Raw genomic sequence first — 22687 nt, forward strand, 5'->3', positions numbered from 1 at the left:
ATTTCTATGGTGATATCCTGAATATCTTAATTAATGCATGGCACACTTGGGGTTTGCTGTCTGTGGGGTTTGTGGCCTATCCCAGGAGCCCCAAGAGTGACATCCCTGGGACACTGGCCCACACCTCCAGCAAATCCAGGTCTTGCCCAATGCTCAGACACTGAAACATAAGATTTTGCACATATGCAAACAAAACTTGTTGTTTTCACTTTGTTTGTGTCAGAACACAGGGGTTTCCCCCCTGCAGCCCATGGATGTGGGATGTGCTTCTGGATCCCAGCTCACTATTATCACTTTGATAACATCCAGGAAGAATTAATACACAATATCAAAATCTAAATCCCTCAAAACAGTTTTTTTTCAGCCTGGGTATCCCAGTGAGGAGGGGCAGCTGCTCCAAGATTTCCACCCTTTATGAGGATCTGGTCCCTGAGATCAGATTCTCCAGGGTGGGAAAAAATCCTGCAGTGCCAGGCAGCTGAACCTTCTCAGTGTTGGAAAAGAGAAAAAATTCACTGGTGCTTTAGAGCAAGGGATGGTTTCTGGGACAGGAGGGACAGCCGAGGAAAGGTTCATTTATTATCCTTGTCAAGGATTTTATTAGCAAAGGTCTATTGTAGGCATTTTTCTCTTTCTGCTTGCTCATTGTTTTTCCTTAGGAGTGGCTGAGCCGTTCCCCCAGACCAGGTAATGAGGTGCAGGGAGAAAACCCCATTAATCAGAGCTGGAGAATGGGGACAGGGACATTGCCCATTCAGCCTCTTTTAAACCCTCAGTGCTGCATCAGCCCAGAGCAAACCATCACCCCCAGCCCAGCCTCCCAGGACTGGCTCCTGTGCCCTCTGGTCCCAGTTCACTCCATGCAAACCCCCACCAGCTCCAGGGCCATGTTTGGCAGCAGAACCGAGCTGTTATTTTCCTTCCCTCACCAACAAATAAATCCCCTCGTGGATGATGTTTCTGTGATGGGTATTGGCCATGATCCGAGTAGGGCAGGCAGTCACATCCAATTATTTCATTAGCAGGACCAGGCTCATCCCGGTGACTCCAGGCTGGGGCAGCAGGTTGGTGCTCCAGAGGAGTTGGATGCTCTTTGCTCCAGGTTTTCCAGCCCTGTCCATCCTCCCCAGAGCTTCTGAGCAGCCTCTGCCTCACCAATGGCTTGGGCCACACAGCAGGTGCTTGGAATGTGTTGGAGTCCGGGGCATTCCTCTGGGAGGCCCCAGACCTCGGCAGAGAGGTTTGGGACTCGAGGCAGAGGGGCTTGCATCTGTCCAGGGGGGTCTTGGGGCTGTGCAGGGGGTATCAAACCCTGGCACAGAGCCCAGGAGGACACTGCCTTGGACTTCAGCCCATGGGAACGGCTTCCAACACTGAGAGAGGAATTACACACACAAAGACGTGAAAACAGTAGTTTAGTTTAGTGTAGGGTGAAAAATGACGTAGTTTTGAGTTTTTAGAATGTAGGTACATGGGGGATGAGCTGGAGGATTCGGGGGGGTGCCCTTGGTTCTTCTCCCCTGGCCTCCATCTCCTGGTGGCACAAAGTGGTTTGAGGGGATTGGGGCAGAGTGGAGTTGAGCCCTTTAGTTCAGGTGAGAGGCACTGGACCAGAGCTGTAAACAGCTGATTGATATGTCATTTTCTGTATAAAGGGGCTGTGGTGTCCCACTGTGAGGGGAGTTGTCTCGTGTCCCAGCTGCTGTTCAGACCTCGGCTGGGCACAGAGAACACTGTGAGATAGGAAATCATGAACAACACGGGAAATCGAGAAAACAAGACCTTGAGGACTCCTCTTCTTTCTTGTGACCTGCCTCAGGGCTTTCAGAGGCACAAAACTCTCAACCACCTCAATCTCAGGCACAGAAACACAACCTGAGAGAAATGAAGGGATTTCTATTTCCTCTGTCTTGGAAAAACATAACTGATCTAAGGAGAGGATGATGAAGGGTTAAGATTTTATTGGACAGTTCAGTTGCTGTGTCTGTATTTGGAGTTTCTGAGAGTTCTGCCCCCAGTTTGATTACCATCAACCCCCAGCACGTTTGTCATGGGGAAGGAGAACATCAACTGACATTTTTAGGCCAGGGCCAAATCCATCACTTGTCAGGCAGCTCTGCAGCCGTGCCCGTGCATTTGCTGGGAATGTGGAGGGGATGCTTGCAAACCAAGCAGGTTTCCGTGGGGAACAAGCTGATCCCACACTGCCTGGCCTGTTCCCTGTCCCATCTGCCACTGTCCCTTTGTCCACTCTGTGTCCCAGCACATCTTGTCCAGACAAAGCTCGGAGCCAGAGCCCTGGGAGCTGTCACAGAAGTTATGGAGCTGGATTTCCCCAGCCTTGGGAGGATCCTGTCTGTGCACAGGGATGCTCTGGGCTCTGCAGGGACATCGTGCTCAGATGTCCAGAGGCTTTGCATGCTCTCCATGGCCCCAGCAGCAATGGAAATGTGTGTCTGGAGGTAGAGCCAGCCTGGGCTTTGCTTTCCCTGCACACAGAGCTGAGGCAAAGACAAAACCCACTCAGGGTGTCCCCAGGGCTGGCTGAACCCACAGGGGCATGACCCTCCCCAGATATGTTTTATCCTTTTTTTCCTGCACTACCCATCCCAGAGGGCTCCTACAAAGCAGTTTTGGTCCCCTGTCACCCTCAGAGGGACCCAAGGTACTTCAGAGCCCCCAGGAGGGCCCTGCTGCTGCCATCCTGACCCTGGCTGGCAGAGCCACATGGGGAAGGAACACACCTAGACCTCAGTGTTGCTCTGAGGTGAGCAGCAGGAGAGGAAAAAGGGGGCTGAAACATCCTTTCAACAGCCTAAGTACTAAATGCAGACAGCACAAGTCCTGGAAAAGGCAGAGAATTTATTGGAAAAGACGTTGTCAAGCTGAATAGCATCAGAGGGAGAGGCACTGGGGCTTGGCATCTTGGTAGCAGCAGCAAAGTCTTGCTTTGGAGGAGCTGCTGCTCCTTCACTCGTAGTTTGGCAGGTCAGCTCCCACTGATTTTGGGGAGTGCTGGAGGGGCTTTATCCTGGGGTGCAGGAGTGAGGCAAAGCCTGCAGCAGCCTGGCTGCATCAGCTCCTTCTTGGGCTGCAGAAAGTGGCAGCTCTGGGATTTGTCCCCAGGTGTGTGACACATCCTCCCTCTGTGGGAGCAGTGTGGAGGGGCTGAGTGTTGTTCACACTCAAAGAAGCAGAAATTGGGTAAACAGAGACGTGTGAAGACTTGGTTAGAGGTCAGCGTTGGGTGAATGCTCTTCTTCCTAGAGGGGATCCCTCTGTTAAAGCCCTGGGGTGATGCTCCTGCTGCAGCCAGTCAGTCCCTGCCCTGATCTAGAGTGATGCCAGCCCCAGGCAGGCAGTGGGGGAAATTTTTAACCCCATTTTAACACTTTCCTGGGTGTTATTCTCAGCAATCACAGCACTTTTTAGTGCAGCAAAGGTGTTCCAAGTGGGATCTGTCTCTCCCCTATGCTCTGCCACCCTCACCCCCTCCCAGCCTGCTCCCTGGGGTTGAAATTCCTGATCCCTCTCCTCAGCTCCAGGCTCTGCAAGAGCAAAATGGTTCCACAGCTCAGCCCTCAGCTCAAGCAGCTCAGTGCCCATGGTTTTGTTTACCACCGGGACCATGGTACAGGCTGATCATCAGGAGGGGTGTTCTCATGGGAAAAGTGGTCAAGCCTTGGAATGGGCTGCCCAGGGAGCTGATGGATTCAGCAGCCCTGGAGATGTACAAAACCAGCTGCTCATGGCATGTCTGATCTGGTTGGCAGCGTGCAGAGCAGGCAAAGCTTGGATTTAGTGACCTTGGAGGTCTTTTGAAGCCTAAACAGTTCTGTGAAAGGATTCCAGGGCTCAGGACCAGGGCTGGGAGTTCTGACCTAAGCCCATCCTTATCTGTGCCTCATTGTGCCACGTGTGGGACCTTTCTGGAGAGAGAATCCTCCTCCTTTCCTGCTTCATCTGGGCACTGCTCCTGACTCTCCCACTGTCCAATGTCCCCTCAGTTAGGAAAACCTTCTCCTGCCAACTCTGAGGTGTTGTGGGGCATTCAGGCAGTGTCAGAGTCCAGTCCAGACTGTGCCATAGGGTTTTACCTGCCACATAAAACCTTTTATAGGGTTTTCTCTCTGGTTCATCCAGCTCTCAGCCCACTGGCCATCTTCTAGGGGCATGAGGGGCTCTCAGGAGGGAGAGGGGGCAGAGAGAAGAGCAGGAGGGTGCCTGAGAGCACAGGCAGGGCCTGTATTGGGTGCTGCACCCAGAGCAAATGCTCAAGGCTGTAAATGTTTCCCTGAGCCTTTGAAACGTGTTTGCTCCAGCTGCCTTTGGACCTGTCCTTTGGGCTGGTGCTTGGGAAAACACGCTGGGCAAACAGGGACATTAGCAGGGGGCAGCACTGGAAGTGGCTGGAGCAGCCCTTTGGGAAAGGACAGAACTGGGATGCTGAGAGCAGCAGGATGCAGCCTGCCAGGGTCATGGGGACCCTTCATTCCTGGGGCAGAAAGGTCCCTCCAGGACTTGCAGCACCCAGAGCAGCTGGGTGAGGAGGAATAACCTCCCAGATGCTGAACCTTCTCTGAGAGAGCTCTGCAAACAGCAGAAGATGAGGTTTACCCAATTAGTAACGGCGTGTGGTGCTGGCATTTGCTCAGCTGTGCCCGAGTTTGGTGCTGACTCAGAGGCAGGGAGGGTCTGTGGTGTGTGGGCTCCCCGTGTGTCACAGCAGGTAAAGAACCTGCAGCTCCAGCCCTGCAAACCCCCAGAGGTGAGCTCCCTCTGCTCTGGAATAGCAGCCAGGGGTCTCCCTGAGACCACCCCAGGCCTGAAGTGATAAAGCCACCCTGGTGTGCACCAGCTCCCTGAGCTCCTCCTCCACCCTTGGGAAGAAGTGGCCCACCGGGGGTGAGGTGTCAGGATGCTGCTCTGCCAGGATGCTCAGGAATGCTGATATTTCCCTGTCCCAAGAACCCACCTCCTCAGCCCCACAGCCTCAGTTAGGCTCCAGACCCCCATCCAGCAGCAGGGAGTGGGAGCTGAGTGTCAGCAGGACTGCTTTGGCTGTGGGTTTTGGCTCAGTGGTGCAGCTGGATCCTGCTGGCAGAGGACAGGAGGTGGATGAACCTGACCAGCACCAGGGGCTTTACCAGTGCTGCTGGGGTTCAAAGCTCTGCTCAAAACCCCTCTCAGGGAAACCACCAAAACCCAGCCTAAGTGGCCCCAGCTGGTGTCCTGCACATGGAGAGAGCACAAATAAAGCATCTACACCCAGTCTGGGTGGAATGATGGAAAATCCTCGGGCTCACAGATCCCACTTGGATCCAGCACCCACTTTGGCCTCAAACCAGTCACTTTCCTGGCTCTTTGTCCTGCCTCCTGCTTGGGTTTAACTCAGGAAATGCAGCTCCAGGCTGCAATGCTGTAACCCCTTCTGAGTGTGTCTCTCCTGCATCACAGCCAGAAATTCCCATTTTTCCCCATTATAAATAGCATTTATGTGTGTGTGTGCATTTATAGATCTAGAGACAGCCTTGCAAGCTGATACCAAATCCTGCAGTGCTGGCTTGGCAGTTGGACTCGATGATCTTTAAGGTCCTTTCCAGCCTTAACTTTCCTGAGCTTCCATAATTATATACATTTTTATATAAATAAAAAAGATTTGCAAGCTGATATCCAATCCTGCAGCGCTGGGTTAACAGTTGCACTCAATGATCTTAAAGGTCTTTCCCAACCTAAATGATCCTCTGCTTCCATTATTAAATCTATATCTATATGAATATCTTTAACTATATCTATGTATCTATCTATATCTATATATCTGTATTTATTAAAATAAGCACAGTCACGAGTTGACACCAGTCATGCAGTACTAAATTAATGGTTGCACTTGATTTTAAAGGTCTTTTCCAACCTAAATGATTCTGTGCATCCATGCCCAGAAGAAAATAGCAGTGGAGTTTTGCAGTAGGGGAAACTGAGGCCCAAGCTGGCTGTCATGGGCCTGAAGAAATGACATTAATTCAGTAATTCAGGGGTGGGTCACTCTGACTGCCTTTGTGCCAGCCCTGCTCTGGATTTCAGAGCAAACCACTCATTTATTTCCCAAGGGTTCTCCAATATAAGAAGAATGAGATGTGCATTGGGCTCTTGTGAGGGTGAAAGGCACCTGTGTGAATTGGGATTAAGGTTTTGGTTTGGTAGGTTTTGCTTCTTCCTTTATTTCCACGAGGGATGACAGCAGTAGCACCGTGGCTGCAAAGGCAGAGCTTGCTTGGAGAAAATCCAGCATGCTTTGACACTCTGTTGCCCTGAATGACAAGAATGAAATTAAAAAGGGAGAAAAAAAAATGGGGAAAAAATAGAAAGAAATTCCAGCAGCCAGCACTCCTGCTCTAGCATTGCTAATCCAACAGCTGAAGGTTTATTTGTACTGACTAAGCTGAAGTGAGCAACTTAATTCCCCTTTAATTCCCTTCGAAAGGCTTCAAAAAGCCTAATAGCTGTTTTCCTGCTTGCTGGGAACTCTGAGGCTGCCCCCAGCCTGCCCAGGCTCTGTGGGTTCCAGGATGGTGGCTGGGTTTTTATCAGGCCTTCCCAAGGATGGGTGGGATTGGGGCCTGGAGCTGCTGGGATGGAGCTTTCCTGCTGCTTTATGCATTATTCGGGCTGGGCTGCTTTGGTGGGTTCACTCAGGGGGGTCAGGGGTGGCCTCGCTCTGTCCCCCTGCCACGGGGCCACCCTGAAATGTGATTCCAGACCAGCAAATCTCTCTCCATCCACCCCCAGTTGGGGCAAGACAACCTTTTTCTGTAAGAGCCTCTTCAGCCAATGAACCATGGGAAAACAATAGAAATCAAACTAAAAAAAAAAAAAACCAAACTGAACCAACATTTAAAAAATAAGCTTAAAGAAACTGAAACCTTTAATCAGTGTGGGCTTTCAGGAGGATTTCAAGGTGTGGGCCCTGCACAACAGGGGCTGCTCTTCCCTCCTCTAATATTGGAACATATTTGGAAGAACTGAAACAGAACAGGAAATTGAACTTTTTGTGTTTGAGGGGTGGATGCCAGGTCTGGAAACAGGGAGGACAAAGGGAGCCCCACACTGGCAAGAGAATAGGAGTTTTACCTTTCTGTACCATTTAATGTCTGTGAACCTTCAGCCCACAACAAGAAACAGTTGAGAATTTGATGCAAAGCACTTTTTTTTTACTAGAAAATGGAAATTGCAGGGGATGTTTGCTGAGAAAAGGTGATCTTGACGTGTTTTGCTGGGGAAAGCTGGGGAATTTACTTCAAACTCTGTCTAAATAGCCGTCCACTGGTGATGTGAAACTGCATCTCATTGGGAGGTTGCCACCGATGTGTCATAATTCAGTGAGCACAAAATCAAATCTCTCTGCTTGGTAACATCCCCATTCCTCATTTTCCAAGAAAATAAGCTGTTTGCTGTTTATTTATTTTGGTGTCAGTGCTGTGAGGGAGCCCATCCTGCTGGAGAGGGGTCTGCTCCCAGCTGGATGTTGCATTGGGGGAGCAGCAAAGCTCCTGGTGCAGAGCTGAGGAGAGGGAGGATGAAGGTTCAGCTTGGAGGGGTCAGGACAGGGCTGTCCTCTGCCCTGGAGCATCCCAGCATCCCAGTGTCTCATCCTCTGGGGGAAACCAAAATAATTCCTTCACGTGTGGGGCAAAGCCCACTGCAAAGGCAAGCAAAGGATCTGGCAGGCTCGGAGGATTTTAGGAGGGTGTTAAAGAGGAGTGGGTGATTTTAGGGGAAATTAATCAGTGTGGGAAGGGGTGGGTGATTTTAGGGGGAGGTTAAATGGTCAGTGCATTCTTGCTGGTGACAGGGTTTTGGGGACAGTGCAGAGCTCAGGCTGGGGGCACAGCTCACTCCATGCCACAGCGGGCTCCCCTTGCACACCAACAAGGGGCCTGTAGCACATCCTTCTAAGAAAGGCCCTGATTTCCTTCCCCTGCTTTTCCCACACCCCTTTTATTGCCCAGCCAGGAGCAGTTGAGCAGTTGCCTGCTCGGATGAGGGATGCTCCCTGCTCAGTGCCAACTCAGGGATGGGCAGTTGGGACCCTGAACCTCCAAACCAATACCTGGGGGTGGCAGGTCACACAAGGTGTCCCCAAGCACTGCAGGAAGGGATACAGTGGGATCCTTCCTTCCTTCTTCCTTCCCGGCACAGATGAGCCCTTCCCAAGCCATCCCCAGCTCCAGTCTCCGCTGACATCTAGTGGCAGTGCCACAAGGCGGGCTCAGCCTTTCCTGCGGGCTCCCATCCCGGCTGGGATGTCACCTGCCCCGGGGAAAGCCACCCCCTCGCACACACCGCGTGGGGACCTTGGCAAAAGTGTCCCTTCACCTGGGCTCTGCAGGTGGGGACACGGGATAGGGAGGGGGTGCGTGCCTTTGAGCCATGACTCCGTCCTCTCATCCCAAGACTAGGGGGAAATGATGGGAGGAGAAGCTTTAAACTCCCTCGTGCGAAGGATGTGTGCTAATCTGAGCCACTCAGCAGGAGGATTAAATATTCCAGGGCGAAAAGGCTTTTCAAATTTATGGTGCAGGACGAAAACGCTTGGTGCAGAGCTTCTTAAATAAATAAGCACAGCAAACCCTTGCTGGCTGCAGTTCTCCTGCTGTGCTGCCCTTTTCCCAGCTCCTCAGCAGTGGGAGCACGGCTGCTCTCCGGAGTGAGGGTCTGAAACGTGCTGCTGGAGGGTGTCTCACATCTTTCCCTTCCAAAGGAATGGAAGTTTTGGTAGGATGGGTCAGCTTTGATCTGCTCGAATTGAGATAAAAGCTGTAAAATGGGAGAGGGGCGGGAATAAAGAAGAAGTAGCAGGAGAGGGAGCTGTGAGGAGTTGGGGGTGTTGAGCACAGAGGGGCTCCACAGAGAGGGTGGAGGTGGGTGACACGTCCCCTGGTCCTGTCACCCCACCAAGGATGAGGGACGCAGCTGCAAACCCGATCTGTAAAACCTGCGCTGGTGCAGCCACCAGTGCAACCCACTGGAGTGGAAGGGCTGGAGCTGACCCTTGCTGCCTCATTTTACCTCCTCCAAAAAAAAGGCAGCTTGATGGACTTTGTTGCGGTGCAAACAGAATTTCATGCTTCGTGTAATCTCCCCCGTTCTGAATTTCCCTCCCAAAGTGCCAGGGAGCCCAGCACAACCTCCCCTCTGCTGAGAATCGCTTGTACAGCAACACATTATTTGATAGGGATCTCCCTGGATTTTTTTTTTTTTTTTCTTTTTCCTTCCCACCGAGCATCCTTATCGCTGCCCCGGTGCTGTGTGTGCGCACAGGGGAGCGCTCCCTTCCCGTCCATCTGCTGCAGATTGTGCCGATTCGCTGCTCTCGGAGGACCGTCGGAGCACAATGGTCCAGCCATCCCTTTTCTGCAGCACCACGAGAGGAATTAGCAGCTCAAAAAAAAGCTCCGTTCGGCTGGAGGAGAGCCGGACACGGTTATAAAGGGAAAGGTGGAACTCTTGGAGAGCCGGGCTCTCCTCCCCGCTCAGGACTCCTGATCTACACAGGTACCGAATCGAATCTGTTGGTTTTCGAGTAAATGAACTCCTGGGCAGGTCTGTAGCCCAGGGGCTCTGTTCAATAATTTCTGGCCCAGGAGGAAAGGGTTTGCCAAGGAGGCAGGAGCCAGGAGCAGTTGGCAGGCGCCGATCCCCTTTGCTCACCACAGCCAGAGCATCCTGTGGCTCGAGGTGTTCAAAGCTCGATGCTAAATGCTTTTTTAATGGGATAACATAGCCGTGGTATTTTATTTGAGCATCATGCTTTGCATACAGGATGGGGATTTTTTACTGTTTACTGGGTTTCTTTTTTTTCTTCTTCTTCTTCTTGCCATTGGAAAGAGGAAAATGAAAGCCTGTAATCTCCAGCTGGCAGACTCCGAGCAGATCAACTTCAGGTGCCTCCCAAAGCTCCCGGAGGAGTTTTGTCCTCTCTCCTTATCTCCACCTGCAGGTCGCAGCAGCCCGGGGATTAGCAGAGTTCCTGGGGGGAGCACAGAGGCTGCTGTCCCATCCCTGCTCGGGGCAGGGCTCCCAGGGTGGGCTGCAGTCCCAAGCCGTGCAGGCAGCAGCGTGTTTCCCGATGATAACCCTCGTCCCTGCCCAGCCACCACATGAGACACTGCCAGGGACAACGCAGAGCCTGGCCCCTAAACCCATCCTGGCAGGAGCATCCCTGGAAGGGCTTGATGAGCATGAAGAAACCGATTTTCCTCATCTCCTCAGGTATTGGAGCTTTCAGTGCTAATTATTGTGTGTTTTAATTCATTCATAGCTGATAGGGTCTTCAAAGCTGAAATGTCTTGCTCTAACACTTCCAGTATTTTATTCCTTTTTTTCCTTTGAACTCCTGCAAGGGAGCCTCTGGGACTCCACAGTTCCTGCTTTTTGTTTGCTTTTAATCAGCTGGCTTTTCTTCCCCAAAACAAAGACAAATAATGCTGCCACGGTTCCTCCTTGGAAATTTCTCCACATTGAGGAGAAAAGAGAGGGAAAGCATGGCTTGTTACAGGCTGAGTTTCCTGAAGTCTTTCCATGTTTTTATCTGGTTGGCTGTAAGACAAATGAGAAATTGAAGGGCACAAGTAATTTGGGAATGATCCAGCCTGTGGGAGCGTGGTGAGCAAGTGTGGTGGAAATGAGGGATCAGCAGGCCAGGGTCCTTGTGGCAGAACCATCATGGCAGGATTGCCACTGGTCCTGGTGTGGGGAAACTGGTCACTGGTGCAGTGAAACACCTCTGTAGGTGCTGGGAGGTTGGGTTGTGCTGCTCCATGTGGGCTGAGGTGATGCTTGGAGAAAGCACCTATGGGTGCTCTTCCTCCTGGCAGCCTCCAAGGCAGAGCTGAGTTTCCTGGGGTTATTCCAGAGGATGGTTTTGCTGTCCAAAAGCACAAACACCTGAGGACAGTGCTGTGGCCGTGCCTCCTCTCTATACAGGAATGAGGAGTGGCTGCTGAGTGCACCCCTGTCACCACCCAGACAGCAGCCCCCAGCCCCTCCACAGCTCTGGGGGACAAAACCTCCTCATTCTGCAGCCCGGGTGGGCCCCAGGAAGATGGGGGTGCCCATGGAGTCATGGACAAAAGGTGATGGAAGGAGATGCTGGAGGTGGCTGTCCAGGCAAGGCTCAGAAACCACAGCAGAGCCAGTTCAGGCCAGCCCACACAACCCACACCAGGAGGGCATTTGCAGGGCCCCTTCTGTCTCCTCCTTCCAAAGGATCCAAGTAGAACATTTTTGGGTCTTTTTTCTGCTTTTCCTATCTTTGCTCCCTGCTGGAGCTGATTTATCCCTCCAGCTTGCAGAGCTCCATCCAAGAGGGACATGTTTTGCCTTTGTAGTACATGAGATTGCTATAAATTATTGGCTGCTTTGTGTCAGCCAGAGCCCGACACAGCCCATAAAACTCTCTGGCCATGATATTGCTCTCGCACCAGGCTGCTGGTGGTGAGCTGGCACAGACCCAAAGGAAGGCGTTAGAGCTGCAGGGATGTGTTGTTCTCTAATGTGACACCCCCAGCCTTGTTCCTAAAGTCACCCATGGGCTTTAGGAGTCCATGGAGCCTCTGAAGGAAGAGCTCTGTCCTTGCTGTCACTTGTGCCTCTGGATAGTCACCCTTGCTCCAGCTCTGCAGGGGATGGTGCAGGGAAAGCTCCCAGACTCTGCTCAGTGGTGCCCAGTGACAGGATGAGGAGCAGTGGCCATGAACTGAAACACAAGAAATCCCACCCCAACACAAGGAAGAACTGTTTCCATGGAGGGGGCAGAGCCCTGGAACAGCTGCCTAGGGAGGCTATGGAATCTCCAACTCTGGGGACATTCCAAACCCACCTGGGTGTGTTTCCATGTCCCCTGCTCCAGCTGACCCTGCCTTGGCAGCAGGGTTGGACTGGGGGATCTCCAGAGAGCCCTTCCAACCCTGACTATTCTGGATTTCTGATTCTGTACCAGCCCTGGCCACCCCTGCACTGTGGGCAGGTAGGCAAAGAATCCAACAGCATGTTTCTAAGGCTTGCAGGTGTAATAATAGTAGTAGTAATAGTTGCTGTTGTTATTATTATTATTATTGTTATTATTATCCAAGCACAGAACCAGTGAGGTTAAAACTCAGCTGTCTCAAGGCGAGATTGCTGCCTGTTCACTTTATTATCCGTAAGTGATGTGTGCAGGAGGGCAGTGGGAAGCAAAGCGGGCCTCTTGAGTACCACAAAAACTGGACTTTAATTTAAAACTACCCTTTCCTGTTGGAGTGTCTCTCCTGCCAGTCCATTTTTTATTCCTGCAACGCAGCAGTGATCAGCAGGTAACAAGGGAGAAAGGAAACGGATGGTTTTGCAGCACTGTCTGGCTGGTTCCAGCGCTGTAAATTTTAGATATATATGGTACAAAGGGGTGCTGGGATATTAATTTCTGTTGTTGAAAATCACAGACCCTCTACTTTAATTTACTGCTAAATAATAAATGACTTTGCGAGATACTCGGCAAAGATAAAGACACCTCGGTAAATCAAACAGCTCATAAGCACTTAGGGCTCAGTCTGTCTTGCATGTGTACTTAAGTGGTTTATATTGTTCTCAGAAAGCAGAAATAAGCAGGCGTTTAACTGATGCTATCTGCCAAAATAAAGGATGAACCCGTGAATCAAATGGTTTCCTGCGGCTCCTCATTTGCATTTGAAGAGTGCGATGAAGAGCGGTGCTGTCGGGATCTGGAAATATTTAGGCACAAGGCTCCAACGTGTCCCGCAGGAGCCATGGGATGCAGTGGGGCCGTCACGGAGAGCAGCAGGTGGGTTTGTGTAGGGTTTGGATGGGGTTTATGCACAGCTCGGCAGGAGGAGGAACGGAGTGCATGGGTAAGTCTGGAAGATGCCTGGATTTGAAGCCGTCTCTCCTCACCCTGCACCTGTGAAAACACCATCCACACGTTTCCATCCTCATGGCACTGGACACGGTGCAAAACAAGGCGAGACAATGGTGGCACTGGGGACCCCGATCTGCAGCATGGATCTGCCATGGAGAGCCAGACCCCCGGCTGGTTCTGCCTCAGTAGCAGTGACAGAGCCACTAAAATTGCATCTGCAGGGGAGGCAGGAGCTCTGGGGTGGCTTAAGGAAGTTGGGTGTTGGGCTCTGGCAGCCCAGCCCCACGGATCCAGGAAGGCAGCAGCCACAGAGTGCCAGGCTCCAGCTATTTGCAAAGGCAAGTTAGAGTCCAAAAGATGCAATCAGAGTCTGAACTGAAAATAAGATATGGATGCGGCCGATTTTGACATTTATAGCTCATGTTTATTATGCAAATTGGCCACACTCTATAGGAATGCAGCAGAAGGAGATTGCAAAGGGCACCAACTCATCCTTGACGTCTGCGTTGGAAGCATCTCCTGTGCATCTGTGGCCCTGCTAAGCAGATTTTTGGGGTGGTGGAGAGGCAGCTGGGGGTGTCAGGGCTCTGTGAGTGAGGCCAATGCCTGCCTGGGGCTGTGGGATCTTTAGGGATGTGGGTTTGGTGGAACAAGGATGTCAGAGCAAACCATCTCAGAGCTGATCCCCAGGATACAATACAGAGCCATTTCCCTGGGATGGTTTCAGCAGCCAGAGCTCTGCCTGTGCCTTGGCCTCACTCTGAAGAGTACAGGAAGCTCCCAAGTGCTTTGGAGGGTTTGAGTGTGGCTGCCTGAGCACAGACTAAAAGAGATTGCCATGGCCCTTTGTTGACTCTGCAGTGCCCAGCCTTCCCCCTGCTCGGGGTCTGCTGTGCTTGGAAATAGATATTGACCCCCAAGTGCAGACACACTGAGCAGCTCACTGCCAGCCCAGAGCTGTCCCCACCCCACAGGTGCCATGGGAGGAGCAGCTCAGTGGCTGCTGGTGCTGAGGGCCATCCTGCAGGCATGCACAGAGCCAGCAAATGTCATCTCAGAGACCTCGGGAACCAGCACCCTGTGACAAGGACAATGCTACCCTTGCAAGTGTGCTGGTTTGAGGGGAGGGGACTCCAGCCCACTGTGGGGTGTGTTCCAGCTCCATGGAGAGGCCTGGGGAGGCTGCAGTGCAGGTAATTAATTCATGTGCCTGACAGCAGAGAGGAGCTCAGGGTTGGTCTGTGACTGAGGAGTTTGTCCAGCTCCATAACACAGTGTCTGCTGCTGGCTGTGGAGAGGACAAAGCACACCTGGTACAGCTGAGGGAAGGGGAGCACAGCCACACAGAGCTGGATCTGGAAGAAATTTTCCCACAATGAGTTATTCTTCAAAAAAGAAGCCCCTGGTAGGTGGGAGGCAGCAGTGGGGTCGTGCTGCAATCAGCACACTCCTGGCCACAGCAGTGCTCCTCGGCAGGTCACCAGCTCTCAGATTTGTCATCCTTGGAGTGGAGGACACCAGCCCAGCTGGTTCCACTGGCTTGTGCACACAAACTGCCCAGCTGGCAGGCTGAGAGGAGAGGAACCTCCAGCTGGGGACAGTGACAAGTGCCTGAGAGAGAGAACATCTTTCCCCAGCACAGCTGGATTTGGTCAGGGATGTTTCTCTACAAGCAAGTCAAGCAAGTGTGTTTGAATAACGACTTATTAGATACACAAACCTCTTCAACCTTCTCTGCAGCAGGGGGCTGGGGACAGAGGAGATGCTGATGGGAATTATTCCAGATACAACTGAGCTCTGTGGAGCAGGGAATTTTCACTTCGTTTTTCAGGGGAAGGCAAAGATCCCCGAGCTTTCAGCCCATCACTGTGCTGGGAGGGACGTGTGCTCTTCACGTGCCTTGGGCTCAGGTGTCCAGGTGACATGAGCAGCCATGGCACTCTTTCCCAAGGGAGGACACCTGCTTTTTGGTCTCTGCTGGATGTGCTTTCCACGTGGGAGAAGGGCCAGGGTAGCTCACAGCCCATTTCTGAGGCAGCAGGAGCTGGAACACAGTGATGGTCCCCATGAACCAGGGGCACTACAGGATAGTCACTACAGCAAGGACATTGAGGGGCTGGAGTGTGTCCAGAGGGGGCCAACGGAGCTGGGGAGGGTCTGCAACCACAAGTCTTATGAGAAGAAGCTGAAGAGGCTCAGCCTGGAGAAAAGAAGGCTCAGGGGGGGCCTTCTGGCTCTGCACTCCCTGACAGGAGGGTGCAGCCAGGGAGGGCTCTGCTCCCAGGGAACAGGGACAGGATGAGACGGAATGGCCTCAAGTTGCACCAGGGAAGGTTTAGATCAGCTCTTGTGTAAAGTCTCTTCACTGAAATGGTTGTCAAGCCCTGGAACAGACTGCCCAGGATAGAGGGGAGTCACCATCCCTGGAGGGATTTAAAAGGTGTGTGGATGTGGCACTTGGGGATGTTTCAGTGGCAAACACAGTGCTGGGTTAATGGACTCAATGATCTTAGAAGTCTCTTCCAAGCTTAAAAAATTCCATGATTCTCTGAAGTTCCTCAATGTGAGGAGCCCAGGGAGAAGCAGGAGTTTGGGTGGTGGGAGCAGGCCAGGAGCAGGTACAGAGCCAGCTTTTCACATCAGAGATGGCCAGAGTACAAACATTCATGGGCCAAGGGCTCAGCTTTATTTCTAACTCTTTGGTTAAAAAGCTTTACCCACGTTTACCTGCTTTTACCTGTTGAACTCCACACCTGAACATGTGAAACCAATTTTCTGGCACAACTGGCACAGCTGGGTACCACCCTCAGCATTTCTGACCTTGCCAAGAGGAGGACAAAGAGAGGCCCAAGGGGATTTTAAGGGCTCGATGCACTGAAATGCTTTGTCCTTTGCAGATCTCCTGGCAAAGCTCTGGTGGCAGCAAACCCTCTGCTCTGTGCATTCTGCCCCAGTGGATGAGCTGCAAACTCTCCAGCTGATGGTGCATCCCAAGCTTTGCTCCCAAGGAGGCAGAGGGCTCCACTCCCTGCCCTCAGGCACGAGGTGCTCCTCACCCTGGATCCAGTGTCCACTCCTCCCACGGGATATTCCACGTGGGGCCAACGCATCAGCTGTGGAAGCCAATGACCCCATCAGGAATATCTATGGGCTGACACATCCCACACCACAGCAGTGACCCCAAAGGCAGCAGGATCCCACCCCAGCAGGACCAGACTCCCAGATCCATGTTCAGTTTTCCTAACACTGTTTGAAAGCCAGGGCAATGTGCTCAGAGCTGCTTGGCTGTGACATGGCACCGTGGGCAAGTACCAAACCCCACATCTGACAGTGAAAACATTCTGCTGGAGTGCAGCATGAGGAAAGCAAATTACTGTGGAGTGAACGAGAAAATCCATCATTGGTGGGAAGAGGAGGGAACTGGTTGAAGGATCCACATATAGGACTGTGACAGCAATCAAACAACGGCTCTTTAAATGTCAAGGAGGGTGAGCGTGGTTTAATAGCAACCCAAACGCTGCCAAGCTGGGTGACAAGGAACAAAGCAGAGGGATGGAGACATCCACCGATTATCTGCTCCCTGGAGAAAGAGAAGAGAGAGATAATTCAGGTTTATGCTTGATCTTCTGTGGAAATCTCAGAGAAGTAATGTTTTCTCTTATCAGAAAGGAAAAAAAAAAGAATGTTTGTTTTCAGCGCTGTGTCTGCCATCAGGCAGGCAGCCCGAGCTCGGCTGTACAAATGAAACACAACGTTTCCAGGCGGCCAGAGCTGGGCAGAATTGCACCCAGGAGGGATGAAATCCTGCGGGGTGTGGCAGCTGGCCAGCCCCTGGCTCCCTCGGAGGCAAAAGACGAGTATAAGGGGGGCACAAGGGGATCAGCAGGATACACGGTTTGCAGCAACGGCCGTGAAATGCTTTTACCTTCACAAATAAAACTCGTGGAAGGGTGTGAGATGCTTTCGTTCTGCACACACCTGCCCCGGGCTGCCTTGAAGGAATGGGTGGCTGTCCCTGCCACTGTGGGGTGTGGGGATTGTCCCTCCACCTCTCTGCCAGGCTGGTGGCAAACAAGGCTGTGAGCTGTTGGAGCCCCTCTGGCTCAGTTGTTAAAGTCCCTCTATCTTCGTGAGCTTGTCAGGGAGCCAGCACAGCCTGGCCAGCTCATCTGGCCACTGCACATCTGCCTCCAGGCCTCTCCCTGGGTGCCCAGCACCTCTAAAGGATTTCACTGCAATCACAGTTGGATTTGATGATCTTGGAGGTCTTTTCCAACCTCAAGGATTCTATGAATCTGTAAGGAAAAAAAGAACACCGAGCATTATGACTTCAGCATTAAACCAGCAAGGCCCGAAAAGCGGGGCTGTGTTGGGAGAGGGGATATCCCTCGGCTTATAAGCACTGGTCAAGGGGCAGCAGGGAAGGGCTTCGTGCTCTGAGAAGCACAAAAGCAGCTTTTGCAAAGTCAGCTCCTCAGATCTGCGGGTCTTTGTGTTTCCATTCATCCCCCTGCATCACAATTCTTTGTGCAAAGTAGGGATCACGCCCTCTGCTTTCACAGGGACTGGGAAGATGTTCCCCGGTATTTGTAGAACACTCCTGCTGTGTATTTACAAGCGGCAGAAGGAAAATCACAAGGAAATGAAGAGTTTAGTATTCAGAGCAGGCTCTGAGCAGTGCAGGCACCCATTCCTGGAGAACCTGAGCGTGGAATTACCTGCTCAGCTGGCCCAGTGGGGGACGGGCTGGTGGCACAAACCTGTCCCTGTGTCACTCACTCAATCGCTGTGTTTGGATGTGCCAGCGCCCAGAGGCCACACTAATGGGCAAAAGTGAGATTTTGGTCACTGGTGATGTGGTGCTTGGTTTCCCCAGCTGTTTCTCTCATCCAGGTTTTGCATGGCTTGGACCTGTATGTATATTTTATAAGAGGTCTGTTAAAATACATTATTGCAGAAATAGAACTAAACTCTGCTTCATTTTTAATGAGGCATCAGGGAGCAAGTTATTGCTTGTGTGTTGGAGTGGTTTTCTGCTCCCAGGCTGCTTATATCAAAATGTCTTGGAGGGAAAATTGTGATTAAATTTCTTGAGAGATACCTGTATTTGTGATGAAAGCCTCTCTCTCAGCCAGGAGTGGGGCTGTCAGAGTCAGTGAAAGTGAAGCACAATTCAACATAAACAGGCAGCCTTAAGAACCATCAGCAGAATATTAAATCAAAATACTGATTTACTCTGTATTAACTGCCCTGTGGTTTCAGCTCCAGTCAAGAACGGCCTCTGAACTCTCTGTGTGCAGCGATTTTGCCTTTTGGGTGGATTATAATAATGGAATCACGGAATGATTTGGGTTGGAAAGGATATAAAAGCCCATCTCATTCCACCTCTGCCATGGGCATGGGACACCCTTCAGTGTCCCAGGTGGGACAACCTGGCCTTGGGCACTTCCAGGGATGGGGCAGCCTGTGCCAGCGTGTCAGCACTCTCCAGGGACGAATTTCTTCCTCACTCCTCCTAGTGTAAAACTATTCTGTCTTGTCCCACCGCTGTGTAAAAAAGTCGCTCTCCATCTTTGTGTAAGCCGTCTTTAGGCGCTGGAAAGGGCTCTGAGGTTTCCCTGGAGCCTTCTCTTCTCCCGGAGAACATCCCCAGTCCCCCCAGCCCGGCTCCAGAGCAGAGGGGCTCCGAAACCAAACCCCGCCCGGCCGGGCCGTCCCCGAGCTGCGAGCGTCCTGTTCTCTCCGGCCCCTCAGCGCTGGGCCCCGCTGCCGGCACTTCCCGGCACTTCCCGGCCCGTTCCCCGGGCCCCGCTCCCGGCAGTTCCCGGCACTTCCCGGCCCGTTCCCCGGGACCCTCTCCCGGCAGTTCTCGGCACTTCCCGGCAGTTCCCGGCCCGTTCCCCGGGCCCCGTTCCCAGCAGTTCCCGGACGATCCCGGGCCCCGCTCCCGGCAGTTCCCGGCTGTCGCCGCACGAGGGCGCTGTCCCTGGCGGGCCGTGCCCCGCGCGCCGCTCTGGCCCACGGCTGCTCTCGCTGCCCTTCCGGCCGCGCTTCCGGACCGCGTGGGGCTGAGGGACGGCCGGGGACATGGCGGGCACGGGGGCGATGAGGGACGGCCGGGGACATGGCGGGCACGGGGGCGATGAGGGAGGGCCGGGGACATGGCGGGCACGGGGGCGCTGAGGGAGGGCCGGGGACATGGCGGGCACGGGGGCGATGAGGGACGGCCGGGGACATGGCGGGCACGGGGGCGATGAGGGAGGGCCGGGGACATGGCGGGCACGGGGGCGCTGAGGGACGGCCGGGGACATGGTGGGCACGAGGGCGCTGAGGGAGGGCCGGGGACATGGCGGGCACGGGGGCGCTGAGGGAGGGCCGGGGACATGGCGGGCACGGGGGCGCTGAGGAAGGGCCGGGGACATGGCGGGCACGGGGGCGCTGAGGAAGGGCCGGGGACATGGCGGGCACGAGGGCAATGAGGGACGGCCGGGGACATGGCGGGCACGGGGGCGATGAGGGAGGGCCGGGGACATGGCGGGCACGGGGGCAATGAGGGACGGCCGGGGACATGGCGGGCACGGGGGCGATGAGGGAGGGCCGGGGACATGGCGGGCACGGGGGCAATGAGGGACGGCCGGGGACATGGCGGGCACCGGGGCGATGAGGGACGGTCTGGGATATGAGGGGCGTGATGGAAGCTGAGGATCAGTGGGGTGTTGGATGCGGGGAAGGAGCTGGGGGAGGTGGAGTGGGGGCGGATCTGGAGCGCTGGTGGTAGTGAAGGCCCGAGGGGCAGAGTGTGGGGTGCAGGAGGGGCTGCAATGGGGGCTCCGGGTAAGCGGGGGCTGGAGTGCTGGGGGCGTGCGGGGGTTTGGGATGCAGTGAAGGGGATAGTGCCGGCCTGAGGGGCAGGGTGTGGGGTTCTGTGCTGGGCTGGGGGAGGCAGCTGTGGGGTTTTGTGGGGGTGCAGGGGGGATGTTGGGGGGTAGCGAGGGCCTGGGGGTCAGTGAGGCTGCAGTGGGGACTGGGGGAGGCAGGGTTTGGCGGGCTGGAGCATTGGGGGCCGCAGGGTTTGGGGTCTCTGTGGGGGCTTTGGGACTGTGTAGGAGGTCGGTAGAAAGGCTGGGATGCTGTGGAGGGCAATCCTTGGGTGCTGCTGCTCCTTGAGGAGGTGTTGGACCCACAGCAGAGTAGGGGAGAGCTGAGTGAGGCCCGTGGGGTGTAAGGAGTGAGCCATGTGGTGAGGAGGGAGCTGCAGGGCCAGACCAGGGCTTTGTTTTTGCTGCGAGGGTCCCAGCACTTCGTGTGTCACAGGATTCCCTGCTGGGGCACAGCCCCAGATGGTGACACAGGTGGGACTCAGTGCTTCCATTCCTGAGGTGAGGGAGCCCCAGGTGAGTCGTGGGAGCCCCGTGTGCCCCTCCTGGGCAGGGCTGTGGGGTCTGTGGGCTGGGGAAGGGCTGCTGGGTGGTACCAGCCAGCCTCACCCGTGCCCGAGAGCAGCTCCCAGGTGGGCTCCGTGCTGGGCCTCACCCATGCAGTAACAGGTGTGAACATTCATGAAGCATTTTGATGGTCATGTATGATACTGCATACAACTGCTGCACTCCTGATCCAAGGAAAAACTGGTTAGATTGGGGTTTTTTGATGCATACTGAGTCTTCCTTTGAAAATGTTTTGCTAAGTCAAACTGGTGCTCTCTAGGTGTAGACATGAGAGTCTCGGTACTTGATTTATCACTAGATACTATTCGAGTTGCAACTTTGTTCTCCACGTAGTGGGGAATAGTGATAAAGTTGGTTTCTGCACTTGAGCAATTGTAAAGTCTTGTTGGAAGTTGTGTACTTTGCTCTTGTTACATGTTTAGTTTCTCTCCTGCAGCGGGGGGTTCACTTGGGGACAGCTCAGGGGACTGTGTGCCCTGGCAAGTGTGGGAAGGGACAGGGGAAGGCCTGTGCTGGGAACCTGGCACCACAGTGATCCTGGCTCCTGGGAAAAACTCCTTGCCAAAATAAGAAGTCCTTTTCCTGTTTGTTGTTGCTGGGGGATGGGTGAACTGGCTCTGGTGTGCTTTTGGGGAAGGATTTTAGGGAGAGCTGGGGTGGGATGGTGCTTCAGTTAACACTGATCCAGAGGAGATGGGTCTGTGTAGGATGGGGGGCTCTGGCTTTTAGCTGCATTCCTGGCTGAACATCCTGATTTTTTATTTTCAGGTAGCTGGACCAGGAGGTGATTCTGCAGGATGGTGAGAGCTGCTCTTGCAGTTTGGTTATACCTGTGTGGTCTCTTGGGTTATCACAGAATCAAAGAAGGGTTTGGGCTGGAAGGGACCATAAAGACCATTTCATTCCACTCCCTGCCATGGGCAGGGACACCTTCCACTCTCCCAGGTTTCCCCAAGCCCCATCCAGCCTGGCATTGAACATGTCCAGGGATGGAGCAGCCACAGCTCCTCTAGGCAACCTGTGCCAGGGCCTCCCCACCCTCACTAATTCCCTAATACCCCATCTAACCCTTCCGTGTGCCTGTTGAAACCATTCCCCCTTGTCCTGGCACCCCATGCTCTTGTAAAAAGTCTCTCTCCACCTTTTCTGTAGGTTATAGAAAGTAGTTTTGCCTAATTGGATGGTGAACATGAATAAAATTCATTTTTCAAAGTTGACTTTCTTCTCATTTAATACTTCAGTGCCTGACGACAGCAGGTAGGTGTTGAAGTGCTGCAGGTGGCTGTGCAGGCAGCAGAGACCTGCCCTGACCCCGGGGCTGTCACACCCTGCAGATGGGCAGTGCCCTGCCTGGGGCTGTCGGGGCGATGGGATCCCGAATTGAGCTCGGCGGTGCTGTGGGATTTGGGAGCATCTCGGTGAGCCGAGCTCCCACCTCCACTAGAGGGTGTGGAGCTCCGCAGAATCCTTTGTTTTCACAAAGGATGGAAATGAGAGAACTGGGAGCCTTTCTCTTATCGGCTGCGAGGCAGCGAGGCCGTGGCAGGATTACATCCCTCGGGAGATCCCTGCTCTGCACCCTGGCAGCAGCCCAGGCTGCTTGTGCATTACACAACTGCCAGCCGGGCTGGGAGCATTCCATGGGATGTCCCTGGCCGACATGCAGCCAGGAGAGCAGCTGGGGTGTGCAGGGGAGGCAGCTCTGCTGTAGCTTGGATCAGGTTGTGCCCAGCTCCTGGACAAGGTTTCCTGGATAGGTAACTTGCACATCCCAGGTTCCCTCTACTTCAGCTTGGAGAGCAAAATGTATCTAAAGAGCAGGAACAAATGTTTCACTTGCACAATAGCATGGCTCCTGGATTTCCTGGTGAAAATTTCCACTTGGTCTGCAACATTCCCAAGCCAAGCCCAACACCAGTGTGCTGTGAAATTCCATAGACCTGTGCTGCTTACTGGGCTGTGTGTGCTCCCTTGTGCTTCTAGGTGTGCTGCTCAGCTTGAGGTAGCCACATTGGCTGCTTCCCACAGGATTTCTTCCTTGCTAAATTCTGCCTCGCAGTGTCTCGTTAAGAATGAAATCCTGAGCAGAACTGGACCCAGCAGTGCTGCCTTTGCTCCAGTACTCCCAGAGGAGAGCTGGTGCCTGGATGAGTGGGTGATGCTGTGGCTGGGAATGTGGAGGAGCACAGGCTCCTCTCCTGCTGCTGGCACCATGTGGGTCTGCAGATGTTTTGGAATTGGCTCCATGTGGGAGGGGGGCAGCTCCACAGGCGGGTGGGATGTGTAGCTCTGTGGGATCAGGAGGGCCTGAGGACTCTGTGAGCTGCCAGAG

The 22687-nt window shown here is 53.6% G+C and overlaps 1 long non-coding RNA gene and 1 other non-coding gene across 2 annotated transcripts; both read left to right on the plus strand.

Annotated features, from left to right (window-relative positions):
* The first annotated feature begins 19982 nt into the window (after nucleotides 1–19982).
* On the plus strand, nucleotides 19983–21572 carry LOC136369315 (uncharacterized). The gene is made up of 2 exons (XR_010745004.1): nucleotides 19983–20304; nucleotides 21124–21572. It is a non-coding gene; the product is annotated as an uncharacterized lncRNA (long non-coding RNA).
* LOC136369559 (small Cajal body-specific RNA 16) lies at nucleotides 20355–20510 on the plus strand. Its single transcript, XR_010745038.1, has one exon. It is a non-coding gene; the product is annotated as a small Cajal body-specific RNA 16 (non-coding RNA).
* Nucleotides 21573–22687: the final 1115 nt, after the last annotated feature.

Source organism: Sylvia atricapilla, chromosome 18, assembly GCF_009819655.1.
Source record: "Sylvia atricapilla isolate bSylAtr1 chromosome 18, bSylAtr1.pri, whole genome shotgun sequence".
Lineage (NCBI taxonomy): Eukaryota > Metazoa > Chordata > Aves > Passeriformes > Sylviidae > Sylvia > Sylvia atricapilla.